Here is a 12,429-nt window from a genome sequence, read left to right on the forward strand (position 1 = left end):
TTGCCTATGAGCCTAACAAGAGGCTTGTTAGGCCAGGAAGAGCTGACCACATTCCATGTTGTCCTGACTGGAGATCAGCAAAGGCTGGTTAAGCACTCAACTCTGCTGGTGCCAAGTACTCAGGACTGGTGCAGTCAGATACTCCTATAAACAGGGTAAAATGAGCATCTTACACAATGCATTTAAGTCAGGCTAAGGTTTACCTCTAAAGAAGTTAAATCCATATCTCACCAAATAACACCTGTAGCTCCCAGGGTATTCTCTCCAACAGTGTTAAAAAGATCTTGCTACAGTGAAAAGAGTAAAGGTGCCATTGTCAGGTTAATTCAGCATCTCACAGCCATTCTAAAGTAATCCTGTAGTATGTTATGAAGATGTCTCCCAGGCTAAGGCTTCATTCTGGTCCCTATGAGCTATATTTTATTCTGGCTAAAGGTTTGCTGTCTAGACTACAATGAGTATTAAACTGAAGTTGGAAACTCAGGTAATACCGGATATGTTGGTAATAAGGAAGTGAATAAATTGGGAGGGAAAAAAAGGCATTTTAATCCACTTTGATGCAAAAAATTATTCACAGTTATTTGACAACTCATCAATTACTAGAAGCAACTTAAATCCTTTCATTGATGTGAGATTTTTTGTACAAGAATTTCTCAAAACATTTTCTCAGTTCTCTTTTTGTTTATAAAGGGGAAGGAGAGAGCCATTTTGCCATGTCAATCAGTTGTTTTCCAGTCCCTCTCCAATGTGAAAGCTGTGATTTCAAAGGCATGCATTTTTCTTGCTGCTTTCTCTGGGAGCTCACTCAAATTCTTATAAAAACCTAGAAAAAGCAACTGTAAATAGGCCCACACTATAGGAGGGAAATAGCAGCATTGTGCTACCTTAAATAAAAGAGAAAATGCAACACTTGGCACATTTTAAGAATTTGAGTTACAATATTCTTTCAAGTTTGCATTCTTTCTCATTTTGTTGCTAGGATATGTCTTGCACTGTCCTGCTCATAGAGCAGGCTGTAAGAAGAAGGTATTTCATGCTTGGATATTTATCCTTAATTTGAAACATGACTAAGGATCAGCAAGTGAATTACCATGCCATAAGCACAGAATTTGAAAGACTGTTGATAAGCGAGTACCTAGACAACATCACTGATTTAGAGAAGTTTGAGGGCCACAGTACATCAAGAAATGACTTGATGTGAATGTTGCCTGAAGGAAAAAAGAAGCAGGAATTGAACATAAAATGGCAAAGAGGGTGCAGCAGTTATTGATGTCTGTCTATCCTCTCCTTGCAAAGATAAGGAAGGGTAAAACCACCAAGGCAGGCGTCTCCATCTCCTTTAATGTCTTCAAGACCAAGAGAAGTGAAGCCCCTTGCTGGGAAGTGCAGTGGGTGAGCAATGGCAGTGATACAGGAGTAGTGAGATCTAACAGAAGAGGGAGTTAATGCTCCTTCTCAGACAGGGTGCCAACTTCAGATTCAGTACCTGGGATGAAAATTCAAACATAGCCTTCAAAAGCAAATACAACTCATGTGCTAAACTCTGAAACAGAGGAACTGGGGTCTGCTGGTAGTGCAGTCACTCTTTACAGGTGAGAACAGAATCAAAGCAGTGACAGATAAATCATTCTGCTTTTTCACAGGAATTCTACTGCCCTCATCCAGGTTCTGGGAGGATGTCCAGAATCACATTAGAAAAGGATAATGGACTTTTCTCAAAAATACTGTAATGTGTACATTTCAGCTGATGTGAGCAGTACTCCTCTGTTCTGGGGACTGGACCAACATAGGTATTATGGGACTTAATTATATGGCTTTGAGGTGAAGACATGCAGAAAGACTGTTGGTTCCAATTTTCCATTCTTATGTGCACAGAACAAGTTGCTAACATCTCTGTCTCAGTTTCCCTTCTAAAAAAAAGGCAGGTGTCTGGGGATTAGTGATTGCATAGTTGAACAGAAGAAAGTACATGAGGGAGGATTAATGTATTAACAGCCTCCTAAGTACAACATCAAATTTCTGAACTCCTTTTAATCCATTCAAATGATTGAGTACAGCCTTGCTTGAGTACAGCCTAGTTAGGAATTAAAGAAAAAAAAAAAAAAAAAAAAAAAAAAAATATATTCAAGGCTGTGTTTTTTCTTCAGAACATTGTGCTCTTTAAAGCATGTGGATAATTAGCATGAACCAGTAGAGCTGGCCCAAGTAGGAGGTTTTCCATCCTGATGCACCATCTGCAAGAATGGTTAAAGGACAAATGCAGCCTACATTGTTCCAGCAAAAACTTCCAAAAGAGAGAACTAATACAGGCTCCTCTCGACAGCCTAGTCAGGTATACACAAATACTGGCAAAGCATAGTCTTGGGATGCCATGGAGGAAGTCCCTATGGATTCATTCAACCTAAACTGAGAGAAGTACAAAATATTTTTGACTGTTTCCAAGGGGTCTCTATATGTCAGTGGAAAGATACAGGGCTGCAAAGCTATCTCAGAGACAGGAAAATTCATTGTTCCTCAAAACTTCACTCTTTGGGCAAGAACCAGTATAATTCTAATAATGGAAACTGTAATTATGGCAATCAGGGTATAAGTAGCATTCCCACAGGCCCTTTGGTTTGCTTTCCATTCCTAAAGCAATTGTTTCCTTCATAAAAGGTTTTGCACTTTCTTCAAAAGAAACATATAACATTCAACATCATTTTCTGAAATATGAGTTTCCTGCACTTTCCTCTGTAGATATCTTTTGCACCACACACAGTTGCAGGCCCACTGAGGTCTCCAGTGTGCACAATCTCTGACAGCTACCCTGGTGAAGACCTCAGCTGGGACTTAATAGTTAATTCCATGCCTTTTTTTTTTCTGAATGGGTTTGAAAACTGAAGTCTTAGGGTATGCCACCATTAATATGGATTTCCTGTGATGTGCCTGCCCTCTTGTTTTAGCTAGGGGACTTCAAACCATATAGAACATTTTCAGGTTCAGTACATTGTACCTCAGGAAGCACAGTTCTGTCAGGCATTCCAGGAGTCTTGAAAGACTTTCTCTCCCAAACTGGTGATCAGGCTGATTTCAAATCAAGAGAAGTCCAGATGAGTGGTATGTGCAGCCATGCCAGGGCTGAAAGGTGACCAATGCATTTGGTGTTCCATTTTCAGGAAGTACAACTTAAGAGATGACATTGGGCAGATCTCCCAGTTTTGTCTCTAGAACATAACAAAAGAGTTATTAGTATTTATTCCATATATAAATATATTAATTGGTCAGTTCTAAGGCACCTACCATGAACACCTAACACTGAAGAAACAAGGTGAGTACAATCTAACCCAAAAATAGGGGGAAATTCCCAGCCAAAGTAAATTGGTGCAAGTCCAGAAGACATCCTACTGCAGTTATTTTCTCATCAATTCACCAAGGGTGTTGCCATCACTTCAGTGGGCCCCAGGGTATCTTAGTGGCTGTGGCTGTTGCAGTGGAAAGCCTGATGAAGACATGGCTTCCTTATCATTCATGCTTTCTCAACAACAACCAGAGTAACTCTGAAATCAAACCTTGGCTTTATCACTATCACCACAATTTCATGAGCATCCCTGGCCTGTCTATGCAATGCCAGCCAGAGATACTCCAAATAGCTTTAAACAAGCACACATATTTCATTGTCATTGTGCAGTACCATAAAGGGATCCAAGTTCAAACCCTTGATAGTAATAAAGCAGATATAAGAACACTTGTCCTGAGCTATTTATTAGCCTGCCTACACTATCACATGCAGCTAGTGGCTTCCAGACCATGCCTGATATCTCTGCACAGCACTGCAGTGTACAATGTGGACTTTGTAGCTAAGGTCTGTGCCACTACTATGGGCAACATCATTAATCACAAGGTCCCTACAGCAAAATCAATATATTTATATGTAAGAGAGAGAGAGTGGTATCATTTTCCAGCTTCAAGATCTCCCCTGCATTCAAAACTCTGGGAAAATCCCACACACCTGTAAAATCAACATCATGGATTTGTATTTGAGCTCTATTGTTCTTCTTTCTTAGTCCTAGCCTACTTTTTTATCTCTCCTGGGATTGTGACCTACTGGAGGTGAGGATCATGGGTGTCATATGTGCAGCCAGGCTGTTACATATATGCTGCTGGGAATACTGTAGTTATGCTATCCTTCCTTTCTATCAAAACAGAAAAACAGTGAGGAATATCTATGCACCTGAGGTACTTTTATGGGCCTCCCCAGTCCCGCATTTTTCTGTTATTTTAGGGTAAGCCTAGCATAACTTAATTTCATCAAAATCATCATCATCCAAGGTAACCAACCTAGGTATTTTTAATAAGCCTTTGATGCATTTAAGATATAATCTTCTGACAGTCTGAGGCACCAGATTGTTTTGCAGCACACAAGTGTGCCTGTTCCTCCTGCTGACCAGGCAGGCCATACACAGGACCAATGCAAAATGGAGCAGATGCTGCAGAACTCAACATTTTGTCAGAGGTGTACTAGTACTCACAGTTGGCAAAGCCACTAAGGGCTTGTCAGCATTAGGGAGGCCAAACTGAATTTCTCACCACAAGGCTGCACAGTCAAAACTGGAAGATTATGAGTTTGGTCTTTTGAGGAGACAGCCAACAAAAAGACCACCTTTAGAAAATCAGGCTGAGAGATGGAGAAAAGGGACAGTGACCTCCTGCCAGCCCAGCACCCTCCTCCTTACACCAGACCATGCTTGGGATTATCATGTACTTCTGGCTTTCCAGGAGGGTTCCATGGAGGCTGCAGCACTGCTGATGAGCAGCTTTGGCAAAAAAAAAAAAAAAAAAAAAAAAAAAAAAAAAAAAAAGCAGATAATGCAGACCTTGCTGTGCTGGGGCTCTATTGCTGAGCACTGCTCTTGCAGTTCACAGAAAATCTGAGCTGTAAAAAAATTCTGCCAGAGGGCAGCAAATCCCTACAATTGCTTGCTTTTCCACACTGTGATTCTAAACTGCAGCGAGTTTCCCTGCAATACCACCCTCTGCTTCCACATTTGTTACAGACTGTGCTGAGCACATCCTCAGGTGAGTGACATGTGGTTCCAGGGAGCACCTCTGTCACTTGGCACAAGCACACCAGTGGTGTGCACTGGCAGCACCCGTGCCCAGGCCACCTCATGGCATCTCACCAAAATCTATGAGGCTCACCAGAGGCTGCATTTCCTGGGATCTGCCTACCAGTGGGAAGCAGGGAGGCTCAGCTCTCCCACACTGTGGGTCCACACATCTCCCCTCGGGCAGGACTGGAGTGCAATTAGCCCTAGGCTCTATTTCCTGCTGAATATACTGATTTGCTGCTCCAAAGTTCTCTGAGCTGGCACATGGCAAAGTATCAGCACACTGAAGAAAATAATAATAATAAAAATAACAGCAGCAGCAGCAACAACATAACAACCACAATATCATTATAGGTTACTGAAGACTGCAAAGTGGCAGACCACCTTGACCCCTGAGGGAAACCTTTTCTGGGTAGCTTAGCACAGAAAGATATTTGCAGGAGCTCTATTGTTAAGGAGGAAATGGTTGCTCTTTTTAATTCAGTGTCATGGCAAATCTTTGACTTCTGACTTCCAATTTTATGCCATTTGATACACTTAGCCACAACACACACACGCACCATCTAAGAACAGTCTTGTTTGCAACGTGCAGAAAGGATGTGCCCAAGCTCTGCTCAATATTTTTCCCTTTCCCTTGTCTGTTCAAAGTTTCATCCAGTTGTGCAGGATTGCTAAAAATTATCCTTCTCTTTTTGCTTGGTATTTCTTTCACTTCTATCATCATAGTGGATATACCCATCCTGCTAACTAGATTCTCCTTTGGCAAAGGGAACACAGTGGCAGCCCATCTTGGCATCCAGCTGACAGTGTAAATGAAGAATGGACAGCAATTTCCAATGCAGAAAAAGTAGAAAATGTGTGTCTTTACCAAGTAACAAACAGCTCTAGCTAAGACTAAGCAAAATCGGCTTTAAAAAGGCAGTTCTGAAATGCAGACACATAGAGAGAAGTACATGAACCAAAACAAAAGATACTGCTGAAAAAATATAGCTGGCAAAATGATAAGAAAATTACTAATCATTCAGCAGTTGATATAAACCCAGCAGTTGATATAAACTCTCTCCCTAAATTAATCTAGAACATAACAATTCATTTTCAAGTTTTTTCATCTATCTTGTAACAGAAAACCTACTCCAGTGATGTTACACTATTCATATCCAGCGATTAGAAAAGTTAAGAATAAAGACGATGATATGTTCTCCTTTCTACAACAATATGGCATTGAAACAGCACAACCTTGATGGGCTTAAACCAGGCTGCCTCAACAGGCAAGCCAGTTGCCAAATACTCATCAAAGACAGGAATGTTTTTTGAAAGAAGAATTTTCACACCCACAGAGATCCAATAAAATCCCTGGACTCTTACAAAATAATCCTTTTGTTGACTTTTTATCAGCAAAGCTAAAGCTGATACACTCAAAAGTATGATAATGGAATGAGTTTTTTTCCAGTGGAAGTCATGCTGTCAGCAGTGAATTTTTCTGTTGGTGCTGGACCCAGATTTGATGGCAATGTGCCTGGGGGTGGTGGCAAAGGAAATGACCTCAAGAGCCATCGAGCCTGCAGCAGCCTCAGGCAGGGGGATGGCAGGATGCTTTGCTGCTGTCTCTACCTTTCCTCCTATGGATGGGGGCTTATTAGAGAATTTGCCTCACTGATATTCTGCAGAGTATCTCTGACACGTTAGTAAATGCAGGGGATGGAATATGTAGCAAAATGGATAATGAACATTGAGAAAATAAGAAGAAGAAGAAGAATGGACCTCATCACACAATTATCTGCCTGGGCCCGTGACACTGGTGGCTGATTATAGCCAAGACTCAAACTCTTTTAGTACAGTCCTTTACTGATCCTGATAAAGCTGCTAGAAAACCTGAGCAGCATTAACTGCTGAGGGACATTTCAAAATTAGGGTATGGCCTCCTCAAAATGCTATAAATTAAAGTATGAATCTGATACAATAGAGCTATTTTCCTAGTATTGTAAGGAATTAGTTGAAAAATTAATCAAAAGTTAAAATGCTGAATTATTGGAAAGCAATTTTGTAGAGAGAGAGATATCACATTTTAGCAGACAAGCTACAACTGTGTGTTGGGCTCATCAGGACAATCATTTGGCCTCTATCATCTCAGCTCCTTTTGCTACTATAGTGATTTTTATTATTATTTGCATGAGAATACATGCATTCTGGTGGCCTCATAGATATCTGGACTTCTGAATCTAAAAATGTCCCCCAGTTCTTGCTGCATAAATGTCTCTCATCTGCAGACAATTACACCTGACAGTGGTCCAGCCTGGGAGATTAGATTCATGCTTAGTCCTAGCAAAAGGCAGATGGTTTGATGGATTGATTTAATGGCCCACTGAAACATAAAAGCAGTCCTTCTGCTTAGCTTGTACTTTCCTCATGCTCTTGATGCCAGTGACTGGGTCATTTTCTGGCATATACTGACATACTCACAAAGCCTCTTTGGCCCATGTCCAGCCTGACAGGATTCTCAGTAGTCAACACCACAATTTTACACCTGTCAAGCCCAAAGGTTTTCCAGAACCTGCCTTTTTCAAAGATGGTAGCCTTTATATTTGGGGCTATATTTTGCATGCTTACACTATAGAGTCAGCACAGTGGCCTGAGTTCTAAAACAGCCTGAGTGGGCTGCATTGCTACTCAATTGTCCTCAGGAGGTATAGCATATTCAAAATTTTATGGATTATATCATGTGCACAGCAAGAAGTTTCACATTCTTTGAGAGTATATCAGCCTCAAGACATAAAAACCGTGCTCAGGAGTGGGCTTCAGCTGGCTGCCAGGATGCCCGGGTTTCCTGCCACACTGCTCATTCACCTGTAGTTCAAAATACCCACACTGCAAAGAGTGGGAGATGGGGCATGTGCTCAGAGGAGCACAGTGCAGCATAGCCAGCCACCTGGCTCCAGGCTGCATTAGGAAAAATGTAAAAGCCCATTTAAAAGCATCAGAACTGCTTGGGCTTTCCCTCTGCCTCTCTTACAGCTCACAGCATTTTTAATTGTGCTGAATTGGTTCTTTTGAGAAGCAGCTTTCCTCTCTGCCCACTTTCCTGATGCAATTGTAAGGAAAATCCTAAATGAAAACTAAACCAGTGCTGCTTAATGTTTCAAGCATGTTGTTCTCATAGAAATTAAACAGAAGGTTAGCCCTGTGCAACAGAAAGGAGCTGACTCTCCTCCCACCACCCTTCCTGGGTCCAGCAGAGTTACTGTGCATTTGAAGCAGGGTAAGATCAGCCCCCAAACTGAGGAGAACAAGCACCCACACGCACAGTGGAGTGATTATAGCTTGCACCCAGCACCAGCAGATATGGATGACATTCCTCTCTTCCTACTCCCTCAGCATAGCTGTAACACAAATAACAACAAAAAGTTTGATTTTTTCATCTCCACCAGCTGAGCATCAGATTAGAGCTAAACATTAGTGTCGCAGAAAATGCAAAAATTCAGTTTTGTCAGTATAAGGGATTATTGCAATTATTTTAAGCCAGGGTTTGTGTCAATCTGGGTAAACCTCAGGTATGGATGGAGATTTTGAACAAACTTAGTGACTGTCTCTCAGTAGCCTTGTCCCTGTAGTGCCTTTTCATCTAGCTCTCATCAGCTGTCACAGGACCTGCTGCCTCACTGCAAGGAGCACAGAGGGGATTTTTCAAAGAACTGCTACTTGCAGTCCTTATAGCAGCTGGTGAGTGCTGGGAACTAATGGACTAACACCTGTCTAAAAGGGAAATTCCAAGGGTGAACAAAGCAAACACGACTATTTCATGCCTGCTTTTCAGCTACTCCAAATTTATGAGGATAAACCGTCTTACAGCAGATGAGGTTATGCCCCTTTAAGGGTGGAGAAAACAAAACAAAATTAAAATAGAAGGTTGTTTTCTGGTGAGGTTAATGTGAAAAGTGAAGTAGCTCTACCACCAAATTAGCATCTTCAGTGAAATCAGGTTGGCTTATTATTGATTTTTAATCCAAGTATGCTCTGACCTGTGAATGGCTGCTGAGATATGAATACAATAGTGGTGCTTACACATCATTACCCCTTCTAAATCAAAGTGTATTGGTACCTGAATTACTATGGAGGCCCAGGGAGAATTTGTCTCATGCCTCCCTAGTTCTAGATTTAAAAAAGTGCCCAAATTCCACACTATGGAGTTTGATGGTGACACTTAAGAAAAGAATACTTGTGCAAGGAGCAGTCCAAAGCTTCCTAAGGATTTCAGTGCATGCTTGCATTAATTAATCCCATGCAAAGAGCATCACTGTCCATTGTAGGTACTCGAGGTCTCTGGGATCTTTGAGCCTGACTCAGTTTTACGCAGCTCAAGGAAACGCCTTTGATAGAACAGCGAGCAGCCTGCACGGGCCCTGCCTCTGTCTGTCCCTACCAAAGCCAACTTGCATCTTGCCTGGTAAAAGTGTTCCCTCATCCCTGGGTCCCACTGCAGGAAGATCAGAATCATCACCAGGGCCTGTGGTCTCCCTGTAGGGAAATCCTGTATCAAACTGCCCTGCCAGTGCTTTGGGTGTCTTAGCTCAGTGCCTCGGAGCTAGGACAGCCCAGCAAGGGAGAGGCAATACCTGGAATGAGTCTTTTTACCACCCCCATGAGGAATCACGTGCAGAAATGGAGAGGCAAATTCCCTGGGCATTAAAATGCTCACTTCTCCTCATGATGGGGACAGGCAAGTACAGCCACACATGGAGGGCAAGGATAGCAATACAAGGTGAATGCAAGTGTCAGCTAAAATATCCAGCTGTCCTCTGTGTACACGAGCCACTGACCAGATTCTGTCCAGGAGGGAGGTGTCAGCCCTGCAGGGTTTCCACAGTGCACAGGTCAAATGGACACAAAGCCAAGGTAAGGAGCACCTTCAGCAGAGGGAAAAACTAGATGCTTTTACTTCTACCATGCAAACTCAGCATTGGAAGGAGCAATGTAATAAATGCTCTTAATAATCTGCTGTCTAATTGACTGAGAAGGTTATTACTACCGTGAAAACAAACATAATTTTTCCAAAAATTGCCCACAAATGTGAGACTTCTTGACTGTTTGAGGAAAAAAAGCAGGACTGATGCTCTAGGCTGCTTTGTTTTTATAGACATTGGAGAGAACCTTAAATAAAAGCCAGGGAAGTTCTTACTGTAATGGGAAAATGACAAAGGAACTCTGATTTTCTCTGAGAAAACAGGCTGCCAGTGTGTTAAAATATCACACTAGTCAAAAATTCAATAAAATTTTTGAAGAGGCCAAATTTAATGTTGAAACAGAAGCAGCCACATAAGTGAAGTTTAAAATACTGTTGCTTGAAATTATAGAAGTCTGCTTATTTTTAGCTTGTTAGATGCTGTTAGTTTCCTGTGTAAAGGGGGTTACATAATAGACATAATAGACATAATCCGTGCAGCAGCGCAGGCCATGCATGCCAGGGTATAAGGTTATGCAACTGCTCCAAGCTCGCTCCTGCTGGGCAGAAAAGAGTCTCACACCCCTCAGAACTGTTCTGCTGCTTCTCAGTCAAACTCACAGACACATGTAGTACAGGATGCATAGTCTCATTTACATGTGCATGTGGATATATATGGATATGAACACATATATTCACATTTCCCCTTGTTTTCTTATTACAGCTTAAACAAGGTATTCCTCGAATCAGAAAAATGCCTCCATGGATTTACTCTGTTGAAATTCAACAGGGGATAATCTGATATGTGATAGCTATTAAAAGCAGAAAAGTTAACTCTCAAAGTTAAATCAAACTTAATTTGGAAATCCATCGATGGAATTCTCCCCTTTTTCCTAATGGGACCTCTAGCTGCCCCTTACTGCCTCATGCTATGGTATTTGGAAGGCACTAGGTGCTTTGGCTGAGTGAGAACATCTCAGGGGCTTTAAATTCATTAAGCAATATGCCACAGCATTGTTTTTCCTTAGGCTTTTAGAAGAATAGAACTTTTGTATCTGAGAAGCTGCACTGCTGCACTGTTCCCAGTAGTATGGTTCTTCAAAGTGTATAATTTCCAAATTTTTTTAGAGTAATCCATGTTTGTACACACCCCCACCTTCTGAGTCTATCACAGATTGACAGGAAATTTATTTTCCTGAAAGGTAAAGAAAAAAGAAGTTGTGTCTTCCACAGCATTTTAAGCATCACATTTTCTTTGGCAAAAAAACTTTCATATGGACCCTTATTGTGCATGATATGCAAATTTAATTCACTATCTACAACAAATGGTTTCAGTACAAAACTGATATAATTTTTAATTTAAACAACATCTTTTTAATCTTAGCAAGGAATTTTAAAAGAAGATTTGTATACAAAAAAGTATTTACATGCAGCATTACAAATCCCAACAGGTCTGAGATTTCATTCTGTTGGTTTTGTTGGTGAGGGCTGTTAGCTCCTTCTGAACAATCCTATCATTCTCATTTTTACAAAGGCACTGACCCTAGCCAAGAGCACTGCATTTGGAAAAAGTTGATGAGACACAAAAAAAAGCTACATTATTATGTTCAGCCAGGAAGCCTTTGTCACCTTTTTTCAACCTTAAGACTCAGTGGCTAAAGGGTACTTCAGAAAACACATTAAGTATCCATGTTCCTGAGCTGGGCCATGCCAGGAGAGTTTTACTTATCCTGACTTTGGCATCCTGTGAGGCACCAAGGTCTGGGCTGATCACTGCAAGGAGCCCTGAGTTTTGGGGGAGTCCAGCAGTGCCCTGACACAGCAGTGTCCCCATCCTTGGACAGATGTGCTGCCTGCTGTCCCCACGGAGGCAGGGAGGAGGGCAGAGGCTGCCAGGCACACACAGCTGCAGCTGAGCTGCGGAGCTGTGACCGATGCTGCCAGCTGCACACCACGGCTGCTTACTCACACTTTATTGTCTTGGGTGACAATACTCAGCTTCTGGCCTTGTTACCACTTCCTTGTGGGCTTTGTCCGCTTCCTCAGCCCTGGCTCAACATTATGGGCAGAACTATGTGAGTCAGAGGAATTCATGTGACTTTCAGGAAAAAAAAAAGTATTGCGGGAAAGCACCTGTATTTTAACAAGGGAACATTTGACCTGGAGTGTTTCTCAATCCAGATCAGGTCAAGGGTCCCTGAGCAGCTGTGCCATCACAAGCAGGGAACAGCACACCATCATGCATGGATGGACAGACGGACGGACGGACGGACAGATGGATGGATGGATGGATGGATGGATGGATGGATGGATGGATGGATGGATGGATGGATGGATGGGAGAGGAAAGTTTGTGAGTGGAAAGAAGATGCTAGTGGCACCTAAAACTGGTCAAGTTGAAACCACA

General features: G+C 42.0%; 1 pseudogene; it reads right to left on the minus strand.

The window, feature by feature from the left end:
* Positions 1-2,160: 2,160 nt before the first annotated feature.
* On the minus strand, positions 2,161-4,003 carry LOC110483514 (hyaluronidase-4-like; annotated as a pseudogene).
* Between the last annotated feature and the right edge of the window lie 8,426 nt (positions 4,004-12,429).

Source organism: Lonchura striata, chromosome 5 (assembly GCF_046129695.1).
Source record: "Lonchura striata isolate bLonStr1 chromosome 5, bLonStr1.mat, whole genome shotgun sequence".
Lineage (NCBI taxonomy): Eukaryota > Metazoa > Chordata > Aves > Passeriformes > Estrildidae > Lonchura > Lonchura striata.